This window comes from Andrena cerasifolii, chromosome 5 (genome assembly GCF_050908995.1).
Source record: "Andrena cerasifolii isolate SP2316 chromosome 5, iyAndCera1_principal, whole genome shotgun sequence".
In the NCBI taxonomy this organism is placed as follows: Eukaryota; Metazoa; Arthropoda; class Insecta; order Hymenoptera; family Andrenidae; genus Andrena; species Andrena cerasifolii.
In genome coordinates this window covers 10,833,104-10,853,999 of record NC_135122.1, presented here as the reverse complement: position 1 = coordinate 10,853,999, position 20,896 = coordinate 10,833,104, and the positions used below count along the sequence as shown (strand labels likewise).

General features: G+C 48.0%; 2 protein-coding genes across 2 annotated transcripts in view; both read left to right on the top strand.

Moving 5' to 3' along the window:
• The window catches only part of LOC143369251 (uncharacterized), a 185,419-nt gene that overhangs the window by 32,742 nt on the left and 131,781 nt on the right, over positions 1-20,896 (top strand). The window contains exon 2 of the mRNA XM_076812952.1: positions 9,891-9,984. The gene's annotated coding sequence lies outside the window, so the exon portion shown is untranslated. The remainder of the gene's footprint in view (positions 1-9,890; positions 9,985-20,896) is intronic.
• Rab3-gap (Rab3 GTPase activating protein) overlaps positions 1-20,896 on the top strand; it is a 313,138-nt gene that overhangs the window by 200,575 nt on the left and 91,667 nt on the right. The window lies entirely within an intron of this gene.

Genomic DNA, 20,896 nt, shown 5'->3' with positions numbered 1-20,896 from the left:
AAAAATGCCTTTACTGTGTGTTTTACATAATTCACCTGTCCGAAATCGTGTTCACCATCAGACGGTGCATCGCGCACAAGCTTTCACATTTATATTTATAACTTTTTTTCCTGTAATATATTTAAAATTTTCTTTTTGTGCATTAAAGTCAACGAAATGACGATTAAAACTTAAAACAAAAATTAACTCTATATTCATTTGTTACTTCAGAATATGCGTTTGAAGAAGGGCCTGATTTTCGGCTGTTGAGGGTTACCTACCCTTTGAAGTCCGAATGCATCCAAGCCTTTTTTCAATGATCAGTATTCTCGATCTCTCTACATCGCAAGCTTGCTACTGCTCGTGTAATCCAGAGCATAAAGGTTTCACGGATTCCCGTAGTTTGAAGGGAACGAAGACAAAGTTCACGCATGTTAGATCGCTGTTGGTGGAAAGTTAAGTCTCTTCAGAACCCGATAACGATTAAAATTCCATGGTCCCGCTTTCGAAATTCGCGGCGCGCCCGCGCCGATGCAGCGAGCATACGTACGCTCGAGTTGGCCAACTTTCAAGTCCGCTAATATTCGTAAGTCAGCGGCGACGGTGCTTTATCGGGCGATTAACTTCGACGCAAACGGCCGATAAGAGTGCCCGGCACGGGGAAACTTTAAGACTTGCCAGCGTGTATCCGGCTACATCGCATTCCGCATACCATAAGATTTCCCACGAGCCTCGTGGCTCATCCAGACACTGGCGACTATCTCTCCACCATCCCTCCAGCGACTTTGTTTTAGTATTCGAAACAATATCCCCCGGAACTTTCCGAAGACACGGCACACTTGCTGTTTTTCGCATGAGAAATGCTCGCGCTTCGCGGCGAGCCAATTCCTTGCTCGTCTTACCGCCGTACTGCTGACAAGAAACAGCTTCTACCTTCTTCCGCGACGCTCCGAGCTCATGCCAATTTATTTACCTCGTAAATTTCAAAGGAAATCCGTCATTTTTCCTTCTGCCGCGTCGACGAAGCTATTAAGTATCACGCTGGGTAGCTGGGAAGGGTAGCTCGTTCACCCTGCTGCGTGTCCACTCGCGAATCCCTGCGACAACCAACGAAGGGAAGTTACCTTAATTACGCTACCTGATTACGGGCGTCGGCCGATCGAATTTCCGCAGGCCAGACACGTTCGACATACAGCCGTGTCAACGTGATATACGGCAGGAGCTCGCGCTATTGGGATTCAATGTGTTGGCACCTATAATCGAGCGTACGTGGAACAGAAGGAATCCAGGCTGGCGTCGAAGGAGGAACGACTCTCGAGCACCGCGCCAGGTGCTGTTCGATTCGAGATACCAGACAGAAATTACACCGCGAACCGAGGTCACCGCGTCGCGCTCATTTCCACGATTGAGCTTGCGGTGTTCGCTCCAGGTATAATCTGCTCGTAACCGAGGCTTTATTGGCTACATTAATGAAAGAGCGAGTGTTGGAGAGCCCCAAGCGTCCGATAGAAAGTTCCACCTCGCCAGGAAATGGCCAACTTGCCGCTCACGCCGATGGGCGACCGTAAAGGCCGGCAGAATTTTCGATGCGTGAGCGTTAATTCAAAGCGCCGATTAACGTTTGATGTCTGGATGCCTGTGGCATGTGGGATGGGCTATCTGACGCTTTCTACTGTAACATTATTCGGGCGAACTCGACCAAGATGTAGATAATGATTGTTACATCGCATATTCGAGATACCGAAATTTTAAACAGTTTCATCGCGGGGAATTCTACATCGCGATCAAACCACAGAGATGATACACAGTTCGACCCTCCATACTCCACCTACGCGAACGGAGCGAAAGTAAAAAAAGTTCCTGGATACAGTTCCCTTCCCCAGTACAAAAGCAAGGCAAGCCTGCTATAACACGAGACATGGCCCATTCAGCTTTCACGTAGATCTCCACTTAAAAGCGATGGCGAAACTACGCACGCCTACCGTGACGCTATAAAACCCGCGCCCCTTAAAAAAGGAGGACTGAGAACCAGAGACCCAAGTTTTATTTGCTTACCGGGGGGGGCGGAACGGAAGAGGCTGACGAGCAAACTTCCAAAACTTCTACCCCCCATAAACCGCGCCTTTTCCCATATTAACCGTGACTCCTAATCGAGGACACTCGGACGCGAAAAACTCGCCAGACTCCATTCGCAGCGACATTTTCCACGAGCTGGATAAAGCCCTTTCCTTCTATTCCCCCGTGCTTCCACCCGTTTGCCATCAGCCAGGCCCGCGCACGCTCGTCTCCCCGCGGGCTCACGAAACTAAATTACGTGTTTCGGTGAGCGTCGGTCGTTGGAGGGGCGAAACTTTTCCATTTTAAATAAGAATAAATTCGGATTCCATCCCGCGGGGAGACGAGGTTCCGACGTCCCGCGCCGACGGAATACGCGCTACCGATCAAAAGTTTGGTAGCCAGGCTGAAGGGTGGCGGCTGGCGTTCTCAGGGAAAGGAGTCGAGCAGCTCGTCGCGCTGCGTATGAATTTCACGCGGGCCAAACGGAGCCCCGCGTGCACCGTGCACCCCTCCATCCTGTCCAGACACGCTGGAAATTATAGCTCGAGGTGGAAAGGCGCAGGGCCAGAGTCTTCTCCGGTTTTCGTGGATGCAGAAAGCTAGACTCGTCGAGTTGTCGTTGTCGCCTATCTCCCGCGGGAGATCCCCCGGCTTCGTTGTTACGAAGTAAACCCGAAGTTGCAGGGCGTCGCGATGGTTTCGCCGTGTTCCACCACCGGTGATGAAGTGTTTCTTTGCAGTTTTAGCCGGTTCAACTGCGAAACTCCGGTGCCGCGCGTCCACCACGGCTCCGCCGAGTTTCAGTTCCCTTCGTACGGCAGGCTTCGCGAAATTACTTCGGGTCGCATTCGCGGTTTCCTCGGGGAAGTTTGGAGGGGCATGTTCTGCCCACGAAGTCGTTCGAATCCGTCCAATCGGCTCTTATAAAGGGATGGCAAACGAATCGGGAGGGACATTATGGAATTTCGAGCTTCCAGATATATGTACTCGGAGTCTAGTCTAGTTTATTAACACTTGGATTCTAACAATGAGAGGGATCTCGTGTTAAAGAGGGAAGACCTGTCGTGCCTTCATTTTCCTGACACCACCGCCCGAAATATGTATTACCACCCCGAGAGATCTGCCTCAGAAATCATAAAGCTTCCTCTGGGAACCCTTTCTTCGTACCACGAAAATAGAGGAAACGTTTCGAGCAATAAAGTTGCGTGAGCCGCCCCCCCTCGCGGCAAACGAGAAGACGGAACACAATGGATCTGACGGATCTTAAATTCCAGGGAAATCCCAGGGCGTAATGGCGTTTCCCTGTAAGAAAAAAGGCGACCACCGTCTAGATGAGCATTCGACGTCATTTTTCTCTCGCATTTCGTTGCGGCGAGAAATTCGCCACCGCTGAAAGGGGAGAGAAAGCGACTCCGGGTGAAGTTTCGTGTTCTGAGCTTGGGCGACTTTTTTTTTCCTCCGGCACCGAAGAAGCCGACTTGGGTTCGCTTCGAGGTCTGTCTATCCAGTTGCGCGCGAAGGTTTTTTTCTTGGGTAGCTTCAGTTGAGTCGCCCCGGCTACGTTGCTTTTTTTTTTTCCAAGTCAAGGCTCCTGCGAGCAAAAGAACGAGATTTAGCAGGCTAACGGCACTCGGGAGTATTGTTGACCAGTTGGCTGTTGCGTTACGATTGATCGTCGCTGCAAAAAACCGGCTTCTGACCAGGCTCCTTCCTCGTTTCTATCGTTTCCCCGTTGGGGAGCGGGCGCGTCGAGAAAAAGGAGGAGGGAATTGAAAAGCGTCCAAAAAGGCCGATCGAACGGCGTACCTTCGACGCCAACAATGCCCGGTGTCGCCCTTGTTCCTGTACAGATTTATCACCCCGGTTGATGCCGAGGGGACGAAAATTTTCAATCTTCGTTAACGAAAGGGAGCTCGTCGAAACGTGTATTACACACGGTGTGCACCGTGTAAAGCCTTCCGGCGGGTCTTCGACGTCTCTGAAATCGCTTTATTACAAAGCTACGTCATAATCCAGAGTTCCTGAAAGATCGCACCGTAAACTTCTTAACCGACAGGAATAACAGGGCCACCATAAAGCTCCCTGGCCATTCCTTGGACTCACAGTTACGTTTCTCCCTCGACGATCGTATAATAGACTTGTCAGACTAACTTTCTTACATATGAGATACTTTTACTTCTATCTTCCGTCCTCCTCGATGACTTTCAAATCAGCTGAATCGCCTGCTGAGAACCACCATTAAGGGGATAGGTCACCCTCGAAATGTTCGAAAATTGGTTTCTAGGATTTTTGTATATTCAGCTGGCTACATCTTTTCTACGTATTTTAAGCGCAACCGGGCCCCGAAATTCCAAAAATTGAAGGAATTGCAGTAAAAAATGTACGAGCCTGCACATGAGATCGGTTAACGATGTCGAACTTTAAACGCGATTTCCCTGAAACCACGTTTTCCAAAACGGTGAACATAAAATCTCGAGAACCACTTCACCGATTTGAATGAAAATTTACAGGGAGCTGCAGGAAACTATTCCCCTCCATGTATTCGGAGCACATTTTCAATATAAATTCTTAAAAAAAAAGATAAATAATATTTTTCCTACAAAAAAAAAGATGAAATCAGAAACATCAACATAAAAATTGTATTAATTTGTTTATCAAAATTTTGCTCCCTGTACAGTGTACAAGATGGAGACTGTCTTACAGATTATAAAAATGCCTTTACTTTGTGTTTTAGGTAATTCACCTCTCACATTTATACTTCTAACTTTTTTCCCTATAAATATATTTAAACTTTTCTTTTTGCGCATTTAAGTCAACGAAATGCCGCTTAAAAATTAAAACAAAAATTAACTCTACATTCGTTTATTACTTCAGAATATGCGTTTTGAAGAAGAGCCTGATTTTGGGCTGTTGAGGGTAACCTACCCCTTTAAGAATACCTGCTATTGATTCATTTCTGAAACCCCTTCTTTGTATTTTCAAATTCTTCGGACAGTAATATAAAATCAACATTCGTTCCAAGCCCAAAATCAACCCCTGCAGTTCTGCACCCCCAAAGGAACTCCTGTTAGAAATCACGTTTCTGGAGATAGATTGGTGTGGCCAAACGTATCCCCGGCGATCGTTCCCCGATAGGGTGATATCACGCGATTCTTTGGTCAGGGCGAAAGTTGCTGGATGGCTTTGATCACAATGCACGCGACTCGCAGGAGACGCTGACACACGGTATTTGCGTTAGAACGAAACACACGCTAATGGGTTTAACTTGCTCGGTGCCAGCAACGGGCTGGAAACTCTCCTGGCTCGGTTTCTCGTCCCCTTCCGTCTCGTTTGTCGCTGCACCAGCGGCAGCTTCCTGACCTCCATTCTCTGTAGCAGGGAGCCGCTGGGCCGTACCCACTGGGACGCATCGCGTGCTCCCCGGGATCTCGTTGCTCGATTTAACAGAAACTGATTACGAGGACGAGCCCGGTAACAATAAAACCTGCAGCAGGATAAACGAGTGGAAAGATCCTACGGCGGGGGCTGCCTTCTGGCGGATTTACGGGCCACGCTGCGTTTCTATACGGTTACAAATTTGCCCATTTATGCGGGCCATCCCGGCCGAGGATTTAGGGCCGCCACGCCGATTCGTTCGTTAAATAAAATCGCTGCCTTTAAACGGGCGAATGGCCTACATAAAGGAGCTTGAATCGCGTTTCCATAGAGTCAGCTTTCGATTTGCTGTAGGTATGCGCGAGCCACTGGAATTTGGGAAGCACTCCGCTGATGTGAGAGGATAATTAAGCATCGATTAGCAACTAGGAACGTTCACGATGCTGTTTGAAAAGTAAAGACCTCTAAGTGGCGGAACAAATCTGTCGCTGTTTCATTGATTACCTCTGTGCTGCTGATTCATTTACTTGGCTGTTTAAAATTTCACCTCGATAATCAACGAGCGATTAGTGTAATCCCTCGGATCGATGCTGACGTTGGTAACGACGAGGGGGGCTCTCCTACCTCCGTGGCATCGATACTCGTTTCGTGTCCCGTTTCAAACAGCCGCGCGCGCGAAAGTCTTCCCCGGGAACTTCGAGTCGAGACAAAAGCCGTGTCTCCCCAAATGCCTGGTCCGATTGCGTTCGACCGCGTGGTTTTAAGGTTCAAAGGGAACTGGCCTGGCAGCTGGACTTCAAACGGAGACGGGTAAATAGAAACGAAGAACGAAAAGCGTTGGCAGTATCGACCGACGATAAAGCCTAGTTGTAATTACGGGTGCGCGGGAAAATTTTAGTGTAACAGTGTAATAGTTGTTCAGAGAAATTGTGCCGAAATTTTGAGAATTATTCGAGAATTACTTCTCCTTCAATCGTGTGCAGGATGTACCTAAAAAACCGATTCATTATACGTTCGCAGTTTGGATTAAGCTTGTGCTGTAGGAATCATCTGCTATACACGAGTTCCAATGCAATCTGCTTGGAAATTGATAGAATGGAATTGAATATGAGTTATTGAGCTTGTTATCAGTCCCCAGATTTCCAGCGAGCGTACCGCGGACGTGCAGCCATTTCGCTGGAAAACGTATGGAAAGTGGCTATCGATGATGGCAGAATTTCCTCGGCGTGTCTTGGTGAACGGGGCTGGTCGGAAATGGATTAGGGAATAAATGGTGTGTGACGAGAGTTTGTCGTTTTGCGGCGCCGGGAATATCGTGGCTTTTTTCCCCTGCCGCCTGGTTTTCGGTTGTAATATTTTGCGGTTCCAAGGGGGGCTCCGTTTGATATGGAATTCGGTGTCAGGATGCGCTGTGGATATGAAACAATTTCGATTTTGACAGACACACCGTGCGTTATTGGATTCACGTGAAATTTAAGTGCGCGATATGGCATCATGGTCCGAAGTTGCTTGGCGGATTGAAATTTTTAAAATGCGAAAGATCCTGGGGAGAGGATTAAATCTTTCGTCGATCTTGATACGCTGGACGTCGCGGTCAAACAATGAAACGGGACGAAGGTCCCTGAAATCGGTGTCCCGTCCAATCCCTTCGCGGAATCTCGTTCCCAGGATCGAACAAATTGCGCGGAATATCGGCATCGCGTCGAGATTATTGGATTTTATTAAGGGAAAGTACAGAAATTGCCTCCGCGGTAATGCTCTGTCATTTTTCTCGAGGCGAGGGTCCAGGAGGCGACATGGCAGTGTCGTCCGCTGATGAAATTATCGGAATTCCGTTCCGCGATTAACGACGCCGGGAGTCGGCGGAAAATGGTTCACGCTGATCATTCTGCTTGGAGGATCATCCGATCCGATCGCGCGATCCGTCGCTCGTTAACGAATTGTCACGGGCTCGTCGGTTTCAATCCGTTTGAATCAAAGTGCACGCCCCGCGGTCCTAAGAAGCATCGTCGCTGGCAGTTCCTTCGGGATTACAGTTGACTATCTTGTCGGTGGACGAGCAGATTGTTCAAACAAGAAGAAAGACCAGACGTTTCGGAGCACGTTTCTGGTACGCGCGGAGACGTCGAACACGATTAGAGGTATCTGCCGCAAACACGGGCGCAAGTAGCTCCCCTGCGGCGTTAAATGATGCGGGGAACCTCAAAATCGACTGATTTTGGCTAGGCGAATGGTGGCTCAAGTAATTACCGTACGTTACCCCCTCGTCGATGCGGCCCTATTCGTATTCGCCAACACGCGTTCGAGGCTGGTTAATTGCAAGACAAGCAAAACCTCTCTGGAGACGCTTCAGGCTTGCTGCACCGGGGTCTCGTGTGTTCTTTCCCGATCGACGAGTGAACATACCTACACTAAAACGTTCTGCTTACACTTAGCTTTTCCATATTCAGTATTTACTCATCTCGGAATGGTTGACGCATAAAAGACGTAGCTATAAGAATCCTGAACCGACCGATCCCATATCCTTGAAATCCACTTGGACGCACATAACACTTCCACGTCATTCTGCCTGAATCCACAGGAGAGGGACTTTTCTATCCCCGGAATATTATAGGTAGACCACAGCAAGTTCGCAAATACCGCGGGATGGCAGTTTCCACGAACTCTTGCCCGGTCACGTCGGTCCTCGCGAGCCGTGCGGGTCGAGCGAATCAATCCGTGGCGCACGTTGCGCAAACAGACGCGGAATCCAAAACAGGATTCGAGTAGAGGATCAAGTGGAGCTGCGGTGAAATGGAAGGCGGGGAAAAAGGTAGCGAGGGCATTCGCGAGGCCTTCTATCCCGGCCACTGTACGTTTAGCGGGGCGAACAGCAATTAGCGGTGTCGTTCATCAACATCGACCAAAGCGGCGGTAAGTTTTCAAGGCACGCGTAACACGCGTGGGCCTGTCGCGTCCGGTTCATCAGCGTGATTGGCACACCTCTGTCCACTGTCTGCGGCCCATGATCGAACGGCTCGCCGCGAATTTGCCATGTCGATACCCGCCATTCTCGTGTCCATCCGCCGCGATCATCTGCCGCTGCAAACGTTCATCCCCGCTGCCATTTTAGCCCCGGCGAACGTTAATTCGCCCGTCGCAACGCCCTTCCAGGCATCGATTGTGCCACGTGCCTGACGTATCTACACCGAGCCACGACGACGGCGGCTTTACGACGGGATTTTCAGCGATCCCCATCGCACCTGCGAATACGTACGATCCTGCCAGGCTGACGTTGACTCGCAATAACGTTGCGGTTAGCTGGCCAGAGCGATAATTAAGTTCCAACCGGGGCTTACTGAGCCCGATAAAGTGGTCGAGTCTGCTCGGAGAGGCCCGCGAAACGTCTATATTCGCAATGCGAACTTTAGGGGGTCTATCGGTAATCTATAGCGCTCTATCTTGCAGCTCGGAGATACGGCGAACGTAGGGATTGCACCCTGGGATTTTAGGATTTCGGCATTAAGGGCCTCTAATCTTGTTTTACTACCTCCGGCCAGCTATACCTCAAATTTCTGCGATCCACGATAACGCAGCGCGATCGCTATACACCGGGCGCGGAACGTTTATTCTTCGTTTATATCGCTCTTGATCGATCTTTCGCGGGAAACTTGCGAACGTTCTGATCGAGCGGGCGGCAAAGTTAGAGCCCGAACCGAACTCTCTATAATTTATAGTTCTGCGCCGGGCACCGAGTCGAGTCGCGGGTCATACTCGACCGGTTTCCAAACTCCCCCGCAGCCGGGGCGCGAGATCAAAGTTAGCTCTCGGGCTCGGTGGACCGCAAGGCGATAAAACGCGCGATGTCGAGAATAGAGCATGCCGTGCTGGCATCGGTGTGTATCCCACGTGCTGAAGTAGGTTCTGGACTTAGTAACGCGCGCTGCTAGCACCGCTGGCAGCTGAGCCTAGAAGGAATCCACTCGAAACAGAAGACTGAACACTGAAGGGATCTTGATGTCAGCGCCGGCATTGTGGATGACACGCAGGGCAGGTTAAAGTTACGGTACGCGTTGAAAGATCGTTATTATTTTGCAATCAGACCGTTCTGATCGGGAGTAGCTGCCCGTCGTGTTCTACTGTTTTATGAAATAACGACTGGAGACCGTACGTGACAGCTGACCGAGAATTCCAATTTCAAAAGCCAGCTGGTTCGGGGCGAGATCCGTGTCGGAAGACTTTGGCTTTTCAACTCGTGTTCGTGACGCAATCGAGTTAGGTGACTGGGATTCTGCTGGCTGGAGGAACTTTCGGTGGTCCAATTCGGGGTTTTTCGGGAGCCACGAAGGTCTCCAAATTACTTTATCACTTGACGATATTGTGAGCAAAGATCTTCGGCTACTTTCGTAGATGGAAGTAACGAGGCATAAGCGCCTACTTACAATAGTTCTTGTACAAAGCACGAGACTACTTAACATACTCGTTAATTTCTGTTTCAGATCACAGAATGCGGATGTAGTGGCACACTGATCCGTCTCTCCCGATGTTCCATTCATCCTCGGGGCAGCTGAAGATCGGACAGGAAGAATCGGGGTGAGTGGGTGTTCCCTTTCGTTCGATTATTCTTCAACGAGCAACACCGCGACTCGGTTACCAGCGAAAAGTTATCGGGCACGCGAGGCTCTTCCCTGGTGTCCTTCGAATCGAGGCGAGGTCTCCAGTTTACTCGAAACTTTTTGGCGTGATTCCACGGCTGGGTCTCGCAGGGTTCGAGGCTGGGGGGAGGATGGGTGTATCGTTGTAGGAAAGCTCGGTATTCCGGCGGCGATCCTTTAGCGGCGTTAAATGATAGCGATTTGTCGCGAACGGTAACGAGCACGGCCTATTTTCACGTCGAACGACGGGGAACGATGTCTAGGGGGCTCGATAAAGCAATGTATTATACCGTGGATGATTTCTCAGGCTGATATATAGACTCGGTACACACGGCGGCGTTTTCTCAAACTGTCTCGCTGCACAATGGACCGTGAAATTGTTGGCAGCCCTCTTAATAACTGCTCCGTTATAAAGCGAAGCTATACGCGATATTTCATCCCTGTTAAATTGCGACGGGCGGCAGCGCTACTTTATACTTCTGCCGCCGAGGGGTGAGCGGCTGAGCGGGCTCCTTCAACTGTATGATTAATTGTAAAAGAAGCGGCATAGGTTTCGTTGGCGCGTCATAACGACGAGTTTTAACCGTGGGGGATGCTGGTAGTCTGCTAGGTAACTGCATACCGAACGATTGCATTCTCATCGCGCGCCCTTGTTTCAATGCTCCGCAGTCCCCTAGGCTTTCGGATACTTTTCATTTCACTCCATGTGTTTGACCTGATTCGGCTCGGCCCCTCTGGTTCGCCTGTCCCTCGAGACTTGATCGAGCAGAACAGGTAGCTTCCAACGGGATAACGTCTTTCATTAGTAGGTATCTTCGATGTGGAAACTTTCGTAAAGTCGATCCCGCTTCGTCCTCATGGATTCTGACTCCAGCTCTCGGGTCGAATGATCACGTCTGGTCACTATGTCTGTTGGCAGTCACGTTTCGGCACTTTGTTAGATTGCACCTCCTTCAATCTCCACTTCGCTCGCGCTTGTGTTGCCAATGTAGAAGCAGGTGCAAGGTGGGTGGAGAAACCATCGCGTTGGTTGCGAATCTGTGAAGCACTCGCAGGTGGAGCTCTTTTCTTATATTCTGTTCCATTCTTTGTTATGTAATCGATATCCTGGGTATTGAGGTATCAGGGCATCTTTCATATTTTACTACCCTAAGGCCCAAGTACCCTATGGCATCGGTATCCCGGCATCTCGAAACTCCAATATTTTGATTCCCTGATGCCCCGATTTCCCAATGCCGTAGGACCCTCGTGCTTTGATTACCTATGGCATGCTCCAGGACATGCTCCTCCCCAATGCATCGGTACTCCAAGTGCCTAATACTCCAAGGCATCGACAGTTGAATGTCTCAATACTCCAAGGTTTGGATAGATCAGGATATCGGTATCCCAAACCCCCCACTATGTACATCAATATCTCAGTACACCTCTACTAATTCACTCCCCTATGTTCCACCTACATCAGGAACTATTAATTATTGATACCAGGGTATCGGTGAAGCCTCGATGTAATAAAATTCGCTATTGCGAATAATATGTTTCTAGCGCGGTCTAAATCGTTTGTTTCGCGTCGACCCAATTTGTTCAACGTTCGGTGTCCGTTCTCAAATGCAAATGATAAAATTCATGTGTCCGCATTTATCGGACAGCAATTGGACGGCGCACACGATCCCGTAAAGCACGCGCGTATATCATGCAACGTCAATTACATTATCTAGCAATTCCATTGATTACGGATACACGTTTTCCCTAATTATGCACTTTGCCGGTTGTCGAGGAAACCGCAGAGCAGTTTACGTAGCAAAACGAATTGCTCATAACGCGTATGCGAAACCGGTAACTTATTCCCGAACAATTTATCCCCATGCACTCATAACCATTATTTTCGGTAAACATCCACCCGTAATTACGATAAAAGATTACGATAACGCCAGACTCGTATTCGAGGATTCCGTATTTTCCAAAACGTTCAAATTTATCACGATTTTCATTGTTTATCACTCTCGCTCTATTTAACCTAAATACTGACCTACTTAATGGCTGCACAATTCATATATCTTCTCGTTCTCGAACAGTTCGACTTTAAGGGGTCTTCCTACTTCTGACGGCCTGAAAAGGAGCGCGATATTCGGGATTTTTTTTTAAGAGAAATCCAAAAATTATATTAATTGAAAATTTAACGCCTATATTAAAATTAATTTAAAAAAACGGTACTTAAAACTTTAAACGCGTTTCTCTCAAAACGATGTTCGCATCATTTTTCGTCCGTCAAGGTAGGGAGACCCCTTAAAAACAAGCCACTGAAACTCCAAAGTATTCACTTACAAAGGGAAACATAGAATCCTTGAATCGTCATGTTATAATTATAATTAAACCTATAATTTCTCGTAACAGGGAACTCGACTACTAAGCTAAGCAGCACGAGGAATTTAATTGCGACTTAAATTGTTGTTTTACTGCTTTAATACTCCGCATGCTTGCACTCAACATTGTTGAACTTCGCTACCGTGCACTCGTACTTAAAGTTTAGACAAACAAAATTTGCATGGCTTGCCATCGCGCGTTAAGGCTACCGTCTCACTAGGCCTTGAACGTGTGCGTACGCTCACCCAAGCCAGGAAAAGCGTGTAGGTATACGCGATCTAGTAAACAAACCGTTTCAGCCAACTTTCGTCGTGGAATCGGCAAGGAGGATGTTTATGCGGGTATAGTTGCCTCTAGTGCCGGCGGGCCTAGTGTGTTTGAACGGTAATAAGCACCGTACGTTCAAATAATAATGAACTTATGAATCGTGCACTGAGGACAGCTCGAAAAGTCACAGAATGAGGCTTCAAGGCTTCTCCGTCAGAGGCGTTGATGGTATATTCCAGCCACGTAGCACCAGCATTGGTCCAAATCCAAGCTAGCCGGTAAATGTAGGAAAGACATAGTTGCCGATACGTATGGAGAGTCGTATCGCGCTGTTGCCGCATTTCCCCTATTACTATTTTGTCGTCAGCAGTGCATGTCCATGCCGTACACCGCTCCCCGTGGACGCAGATCTGGTCGTGCCCCGTGCGTCGTGCACTCAGATTTCTGCGTGTACCGCGAGGTCGTTCTTCAAAAAAATAATTTGTTTAATCGAAGGCCTTCATTCTTGAAGTCCCCCGAGCCAAGCGACATTGCATCGCTCACCCGTCTAACCTGCCACCTGGAGTTGCCTGGATTATGCAGAAACAGAATTTTACTATTTTTCATCGTATCAATATGAAAGTGATTCTGCCGATTAAATTGACGGAAAATAATTTAAGTCGGACTACTTTGAACGAAACGGGCTTTCAATTCTGCAAATAAATTTGTTGTGTAATATCTACATATACACTCCCGGACCTCTCTGTCTTTCATTATTGCTAATTATTATTTATTTATTAAAAACAGGAAAATCTCATAATGTACAAAGTGTTCAGCGAGGCTCTGATGCTAGACGCATCTCTCGTGCCGCATTCCTTCTACAAGACTTCCCGATAGAAAGAGAGAACTCTGTGGCAACAGCGCGGCAGAGGCAGAGAGAACAGAAGATGTGGCAGCTATGCGTCAAAAGTTCGTCTACACAGAGTACCTGCAGATGTCACCTATGTTCAAGTTCTTTTTATCGACCGCAGTAGTTCCATTAGGGCCCGCCCATTCGGACCATAACAAAAATAAGACGGCAGACTTAAGTTCATCTGAAGCGTCAAAATTGTTCCGATCTCCGCTCAACGAGGTACGACGTATTTTCAAGAATTTTAATCTCCTGTTGCTCGCTGTGTGCTCCACTCTCCCTCGGCGGGTTTCCCGGTCCCGAGGAAATATGACTGCGGTGTGGAGGACTTACGAGGGCATTATCAGAGGGTAACCAAGATCAAACGCTGACGCACGACGATCTGGGACGTTAGACGAGTACGTATTGCCAGCCACGCCGCCCTCCGGCCCACTCGAGAGAGAGCACATAATTTTCCATCCATGTAGGTCAATCCTGATCGTGTCGATTCGAACTGCCGGCCAGGCTGGGCTCGTATGTGCGTTACACGAAACTAATTCTTGTACACACGCTTCTGGTCCAGAGAGCGGTGCACGCGGACAGGCGAGCTGTGTGCTCCAATTTCGGAATTTCGCCGGCGAGGAGCCGGGTGGGATGAATGTAACGATGTAGGGGGGCTCTCTTGCTATTGCAAGGGACTTTAAGGTATTACAGAGCCTAGGCATGTAGTTTTAAATCAACTCCTGTTGCCTGCAACGGAATACAACGAACGCATCCACTGCGGACTTTACATCACGTGGTCTCTATTTCCATCGAGATACGAGTTCCCGAGCATATCTTATTCGCGGTTCTCCAACTGTGAGGTATGCTGCCACCCACAAATCCCCAAATCAGACGACTCCGCAGAAGAATATAGATACCAAGAGGATTCTCCTATCTGAACTGGCAAAGTAGAATCGATCCACGATATTCCTCCACAGAGGGTTGAAATCTGAACCACATCTCCCTTCTACTGGGTCGCTGATCTACCTCCTGACCTATCCAATCTACCCGCAGAATCTGACAATCGAAGTTATCCTCCACCCACAATCCCACATTTCCAGCCAGATCATTTAATCACTCATACGTCCAGGCTCTGCGATCACGTTAGAAACACAAGCTTCGCGAAGGATCGGCGGGTCCTGGCAGCGGGAAAGCAGAAAATCCCTGGACCATTTTAATTCCCGGTTATCGTCCCGTGCTGTTCCTCGTCGTAACAATAGGCTGCGACAAGCTCGATGACTGGCGCACCCCCGTCGGGCTTTAAAATCTGATTGGATTTATAACGCGTATACCGCGTTAGGCTCCCGATAACCCCGGGCTGGGTCGTGAAATGCAGCTGGACGCGGTACACGCGCGAAACGCGACCCAACTGGTACAGTTTGCTTGGAAAGCACGCAGCTGTTTGACGCGGCCGGATTAGCAGAGGCGGGCGCACTGCACGCGCGCCCCAGTTCACGGGGGTGAGTGTGCACGCGTGCAGGCTGGCCCGCCTTCCGCGCATTTTCAATACCGCCGGTTAATTTGACAGTTGCCCGCTGGAATATTTACTGGCCCATCGGAAGTAGCGCGTGTTGATCGGCCGCTGTTGGTGATCCCGCTGAATTACTAGACTGTTAGCCATTGTCAGTGGCCGGTCGCATAAGTGACTTATCGATTAATGATCCGACTCGGCGGGCTGGTCAATAGGATCCAATTATGGGCGACGGTGACGGAGTGGCCTAATTGGGCGATCAAGGTGTAACCAATTCCAACTCGTGTTCGCCGGCCTTGGTGCGTATAATATTCAATTATTTTCTTGGACACTAGCCACCCGGTATTTATATATGACACGAAAGTTCATTTCTTCGTTGGCCCTTGAAGGGACATTTTTCGGGGAGTACTTAGAAAAATTCTCATCCCGATGGCTCTGTCGCGTGGTTCAGAGGAACGCTTAGGATCAAGGAGTGTAGCTATGTACTCCTGCAATCGTCCATAGTACAAGATGTTCGAAAGTATTTAATATTTTATTGGGTGTTACCTGGAGTTCAGCTTCTGCTAACTAGGATTCTGAACAACCTCGCCATTGTGCGCGAATTACACGACGTTCTCGCTTGCTGTTCATCCCCGCCCCAGTCACGAGAGCTAATTGATACTGGCGTTGATTTACTGATTACCAAACCGATCAGGCCGCGATACTGTTTAATTAATTTAGCTCCGAGGGACTGATTGGGAAGGATGGTACGGTGTCCGATAAGATATTAGGGGGTCAGTATAATTGCGTGGCCGATCGAATCAATCAACGTGTGATTATATCCGACTTGATCCGTTCAATGACTTCGGAATAACGAGCTTACGTGTCAGTTGCTGCGTGTGATGAACTGGGTCAGTTACGGCAGCGGACGTGGGACGATACACGCAGGGATTATCCCAGTGGCGGGAATATCTACTTCCCTATTAAATTTTTGTCCTCCTCTAGTCGATGCTGATTTCGTCGCACACGAAGCAGTCATTGCGGACCATTTCCCTGGCGTCCTGGAAATGTATCGATCTGCATAAATCTCGAACCAAGAAACTTCTAAGAACCGCCCAATTAATTGGTCGCATGGTTGGAGGTAGTAAAACGTTCTGCAGTTTAATTAGAGGCGCCTTAATTCGAAGATTCTACCCTCCCTGTCTTTTTCCCCATTCTCTACGGAATGACACGGAATCGTCTAATTTGCGTGTAATTGGCTTTTGAATTGATACGTCCCCTTTCTAATCCCCCACACTCCTGATTCGTTTAAAGCCCCCCGATCTTCATTTACCGGAAAAATGTTACGTGCCCGTTTCGTATATTTCATCAATTTCATTCCTAGAATGTCTTCATTTTTTTAACGAGCACGCCCCCTTCGGTATTTATTTGATTCCCCTTTGAAATGTTTTAATTAATTTCTCGTGCTAATTGGAATGTAGTTAGAAAGTTACTCCTTCAGTGGCGGCGTGAATTTAACACGTTGGATGTAGAATAACGATCATATATTCAAAACGACGTTGAATAAATTAACCGAAAAATTTAAAAAAAAATCCATAAACCGCTTCTGAAACGGTTCAATAATATATTCTCAATTTTATAGGCCGAAATTCAACTCAGTATCGATACTATAGCCTGGTGAGTCAGCGCGCCTCCGAGCGCCGAGCATGCCTAAAACGCATTTTAAACGCGTTTTTCTCGAAACCACGTTTTCAAAATTGACGCAGGGGATAACTAAAAAACTATTCGACCTACCCACTTCAAATTTTGCACACTTTTAGTTTATAATATTCCTCGTAATATGAACCACGATGTTTAAACAAATTATTAATTTTAACTACTGTTTTCAGACAAATAAAACGCGAATTTTTATTCAATTTTTATTCATATTCTTACAATTGGCACATAAATTGAAAAAAAATTGGTTTGTTTCACATAACTACCAGAGCCGCTACAACCAGCGGCGTTTTGCATCTCGAAAAAACCTATTTCCGATACTGCGCTATTTCTTTTGTATTTCTTATAATTTGACCGATATAAATTTTTCTTTACTTCTTATAATGTTAAATAAAGTACCCTTAAAGTTACGAAAGCATTAGCGCATTGGTATCTATGCCGAAAATTCCTAAAAATTGATACAAAAATAAGCCGTTTACACAGACTTCTCCCCTTAATATTCTCCAGTACACCACACCGAAGTCCACAATAGCAACCCTTACTGCCTGCACTGTCTTTACTATCTCCACTTTCTGAGAAACCCCAATACGTCACTATCCACTGGTATACTCCGCCACATTTCTAATCCGCTAACGTAACAATACTATTCCGACACTCCAATATCCCCACACACTGGAGCACACGAGCAGAGCAGCTCTTCAACACAGTACTGTCTCAAACGCTACAATGCTCTAGACCCAGTAGCGTTCAATCTGCAAAGTATATATCCATTGCCCAACGATCAATCTCTATCTTTCACACTTCCAAAGATATTAACCCGGGTAACATCCATACCGTTACACACCCCGTACAGCGTAATAAAACCATTTGTTACGATACCCGTCAGTCCCTTAATTTCGCGCGGAGAGAACGGACAGAATTCCCTCGCACGCGAAATAGAAGGAAAGCTCTGCGCCCCCTCCATCAAGCCTGTACACCCACCGCATCGATCTTCGATCCTTTCATCGCTTCGCTCCCTAAGAGTCCGTCCACCGACTCGCCACCCCCTCCCCCCCCGCGCACCCCATCGCTTTTATATTAATCACTCAGCAGACGCGTTTAATCGTTCTCCCGTTAAACACTACACAGGTACATGGACAGGATAGAGAAGCTCGCAAGGCGGCTATAGCGTGGCTCGCTAGTGGATTTGACGTGCAACAGGGAAGGGCCCGCGTAACGAGTATTGTTCGTCCGTTGCCCGGAACAATGGGCCACGGTACTTCATTCATCCGCCTACAATTACATGAAATTAATGGAAATGAAAATCGGGATCCCACTGCGACGAGAGAGGGCCGCGGTAACGCGTGTTGCGGCGGCCTCGCTCGCGCGGCTCAGAAGGTGTTCGGTAAATGGAACGTTGGTGTTTCATTGTTTGTTACGCGTCTGCGTTCCCTGTGATCCTGATTAATCGGAACGGCGACGTGCACGCGCATTATTTGCCGGCACGGATAGGCAAACCCGCGGCAGGGCGGGCGGTAGGGTGTAGCAGAGAGACTCGTCAAATATTTGCCTCGAATATTCGATTAATGTCGAGGGAACGAAAAACGAGGTATCGCGCGACTGCGTTCCTCCTTTCTGCCCGCATTTCCCGCGTGCCTCTGCCTTTTTCAATCGGGACGCGGGCTCTCTCGACCGCGAGGGCGATCGATCGCGAAATCTGCCTCTCGATACTCGCGGCATGACGCCTGGAGAGATGTTTTTACGAAGCCTGAAAGCCGAAACGCGCGTCCCGCTTCTGCAGATGATTAAATGTTTTCGCAGTTGCTCGCGCAGAGCTGAGTAATCGCAGGACAGTGGAGAGATTCTGCGGAGGAGCGGTGACAGGAATTCGGCGCAAGATTCCAGGGGAACTGTAGATTTTAGATTCTTCACCGATTCTCGTCGTGTTCGGCGATAGCGGATAATGCCACGGAAGGCCGGTTGAGTGAGAGCGCAAATACGAGCCACTCGTCGCTGATAGAGCCGACCAATTCTGAATAGAAGAGCTGGGGTGCTGTGTAGCAGTCTTTCCGCGGCGCTTTGTCGCGGGTCCATCGGCGCGGATCGAAGAAACAGGAATTGGAAATCTGTTTAGATCCGTTTCGATCTGTTTCGCCCCTGGCAACGGTAATTCCTATTCGTTGCTTTGGGCGGCGATTACATCGCTTCCATTTCAGCAATTCTATCGTCAGGTATTTTACCGTGTCTGCAGACCCAGGCCAGATCCCCCGGATGATAATCTCGAATGCCCCGGTCTCTTGTGTAAAAGTGCAAACGAAGTTCCGCGCGAACAGAACTTGGAGCACAGAGGACGGATAATGGCTCGGGTAACGTTTTAATTAGAGTAAAATGTTGCACGGTCCCCTCGGCGGGGTTGCTTTTGTCTGGAATTTTTCTCTGGTTAATGACAACTCGCCTCGATCCTTTCCCGCGCCTCTCCGTTTCTTCTCTGCCTGGTCGGGGAGGGAACGAGGAGCGGTACGAGTTTCGGATACTTTCGCGACGCCGCAGTGCGGCCGCGCGGAACAGAGGAGAAATGAACGCCGCTCCCGTTGAGAACGGAGTGCGCGAACCGCGCCGCGGACGAAAAAAGAAGCGGCTCAATCTCTGCTCTTATGGGTCACCGTTACAACGAATTTCCATGGAGATTTGAGAGGAGAGGGTGACAGCGGAAGACGCGGCGCGTCCGTGAGCCACGCTTCCGGATTTATGAAACACTGCGGTCCACTTTGCCAGCGACTATTTTGTACATTTAAATCCGGGCGAAGCTTAACTTGCAAATGCGGGGCGCGTTATATTTAAATGGCCGAGATTTGAATAGTCCGCGTGCCGATTAGGGAAAAATCTCTGCGCGTCGAAAGCGACGTGTTCAGCGGTCGCGCACCGAGAAAAAACTTTTTTCCCCCGCGCAGTTCGCGCTTTTCTGGCGGACTCGGGAGGGTAAGCTTGAAATTTCTCGCCCGCTGACGAGGGGGAATGCTGGAAATGCTAACCGTTTACCGCGTGACGAAGTTAAGTACATTCATCCGCGCGGGAACACTCGTGTAAATTCCTTTATGAAGTATTGAATGCTAGTCATTACTAGCACGAAGTTCCTCCGTAACTGTGGGGAGCTTGAACACTTGTTCCTCACTATAGTAGGCAGGGTAAAGGGCCCAAATTTCATCCCTGCGCCTAATTTTGTCTCCCTGCATTTCTCGATTACTATGGTTGCACTTTCAGTGTCATCTGGGGGTAAATGTTGCATTAGTATTATACTTCACTATTCTGACAGACTTGCAAGTAACAGGTTACGTGTTTGTGCGTTTGCGAAGAAGATCTTCGAGCACGGCGAGTTTTTACAGACTTCAGTACGATAGCACGTTACTTGTAGAAGTGAATATTATTTCGAATTCGAAGTTGTCACACTTTTTCGGGCGTATCTTGTAGTTTCTTATACGCAATAACTTTGATGGCCATCAATCGCGTGATCTGTTAAAGCGAGCACCATATTGAAACTGCACGAATTCCAAATTTCGTCACCAGAAGGTGTCCTAATTTTGTCCTCGGAACTCCAAAGGAAATTGAGATCGATTTTCTAAAAAATTTGTTATTTGGAGGAAAGTGAACTGAAACATGAACAGTTACAGGAGTGAATTATCTTTCATCGGTGTTCAAGCAATTTTAGTAGAAATGTTTTATGTTTTGTAGATGCCGAAACGAAAACAGTGGAATAAGGAGTCTATGCGAAAAGAGGACGTTTATTTCAACACATATAAACTTCGCTTGTATAAAAAAAAAATGAATTTTTCAATTTATTTCCTGTTTTACAAACATTTTCTTGCGGAACGAAGTTAGGAACACTTTTCTCGGATCTCACATTTTGCACGTTTTCATATTTTGTTTATTATCTCGCATTGACATGACATAATTACATTTTGCGATTCGTAGGTAAATAGAGAAATTTCCAAAGAAAAATCATGCCAAGTGTCAGCTCATTCTAACAATTTATACACGCTCTACAGTGTCAAATACAAATGGGAGACGAAATTTGGGCCCTTTACCCTACACTATAGTACAGTTACATTACAGTGACTTCATTTCGAATTGTATGCCGCACAAAAGTGTTGGATACGATGATCATTTTTC